Raw genomic sequence first — 1,972 nt, 5'->3', positions numbered from 1 at the left:
TGTCTGTGTATGTGTGTGTGCATGTGTATGTCTGTGTGTGTATGTCTGTGTGTATATGTGTGTGTATGTGTTTGTGTGTATGTCTGTGTATGTGTGTGTGCATGTGTATGTCTATGTGTGTATGTGTGTATGTGTGTGTATATGTGTGTGTATGTGTGTTTGTGTGTATGTCTGTGTATGTGTGTGTGCATGTGTATGTCAGTGAGATCAGTTAGTGTTACAGGAGTATGGGTGAGACGTTACTTATGGCATCCTGGGATCATGGGGCAACTGACTTACCTGTGGCTATACTGCTATAACACTGAAGAAAATGTTTATCCCCACAGCAAGCTACAGATCCTCACAGTTCCCTCCCTTGCGGCAATCTGAACTGCCTATTAGCTCTCAGGGAGGGGTGGGACTTGTGAGCCCCTCACTCTTCCATGATGAGATGGTGAGGGGCTCAGTCTTGTGCAGGTTGAATGGAGGTAATTGTAGCTGCGGAGAACTCAAGAATGCAATAGCCATGTCCACACCCAGAGGAGAGTGCTCTGTATTGCTCCTTCTCTTGCCATGTTCCTGCCCCGCAGTGGCGACAGTCTCTGAGCCCTGGAGGAGAGGCTCCGTTTAGGGGTGAGTTTAATCCTGACGAGTCTCTGCAGCAACAGCTTGCTGTGTGCCATTGTTCCTGAGGACATGTAAACAAACATACTTCACCTCAGACAGGGAATTGGTGACAGAGCAAAGTATGGACCGCACCAAAGTCCAACTCAGTGAACCAATGAGTTTTATTGGGTTACTCTCAGGAAACTGGGCGAGAGTCACTTAAAGGGGACAGAAATGGCTCAAAGACAGCTGCAACACAAAGCATGTCCCCATCGATGACACTTGATGAAAGATAGAAACCTGGAGCTTCGTGCACAGCCTGTAAGGCAGCTCATAGCTCAGGGAGTGTCTCTCAGGCAGCGCATGTGGAGCCTCTGCCAAGCAGCTCCACTGGTCTTTGCCTCTTCCGGGAGGCTTCAGAGACTCCAAGGGTTTTACTCTGTAGTCCTTTTGGGATGCCTGTGCGTGGGGGAAGAAAGGGCCTAGGGACCCGGTCAGTTTCAGACACATCCTGAAGCCTTGAGCTGTTTGAGTTTAAGGAGTTTTCCTGCAGAATGCCATGTCTCTCTTAGAACATTCTGTTGGCCCCCTTCTAGCATTTGTGTCTAAATGAACTTCCCTCTAAGATGGGAGATGTTTTGAGATTTATTTATTTTATATTATTATTATTATTTGTTTTTTTTGAGACAAGATTTCTCTATGTAGCTCTTGCTGTCCTGGAGAGGTGCCTGCCTCTGCTTCCCGAGTGCTGTGATTAAAGGTGTGCACCACCGCTGCCTGACTTGGATGTATTTATTTTTATTATTTGCATATGGATGCTTTGCCTGCATGTGTGTCTGTACACCACATGCATGCAGAGCCCATAGAGGTCAGAAGAAGGCATTAGATTCCCTTGGAATTGGAGTTTACAAACACTTGTGAGCCATCATGTAGGGCATCTGGGAGAGTGATCAGTGCTCTCAGCCACTGAGCCATCTTTCCAGTCCCAAGATGCAAGGTTTCAATCTCGGATGAAATTGTTATACAACACAGCTGCCGATTGCAAATGAATTCACATTTCTTATGGCTGAATAAATTCTTTTGTGTATATGCACCATGTTTTCTTTATTTATCTCTCTTTTTTAAAATTTATTTATTTATTAAAGATTTGTCTCTTCCCCGCCACCGCCTCCCATTTCCCTCCCCCTCCCCCAATCAAGTCCCCCTCCCTTTGTCAGCCCAAAGAGCGATCAGGGTTCCCTGCCCTGTGGGAAGTCCAAGGACTAGTAAGGTGAGCATCCAAACTGCCTAAGCTCCCACAAAGCCAGTACGTGCAGTAGGATCAAAAACCTATTGCCATTGTTCTTGAGTTCTCAGTGGTCCTCATTGTTCGCTATGTTCAGCGAGT

The sequence above is a fragment of the Alexandromys fortis genome, unplaced genomic scaffold (assembly GCF_014885135.2).
Source record: "Alexandromys fortis isolate MF-2015 unplaced genomic scaffold, M_Fortis_MF-2015_v1.1 scaffold_344, whole genome shotgun sequence".
Classification (NCBI taxonomy): domain Eukaryota; kingdom Metazoa; phylum Chordata; class Mammalia; order Rodentia; family Cricetidae; genus Alexandromys; species Alexandromys fortis.
Note: the sequence above shows the minus strand (reverse complement) of the source record.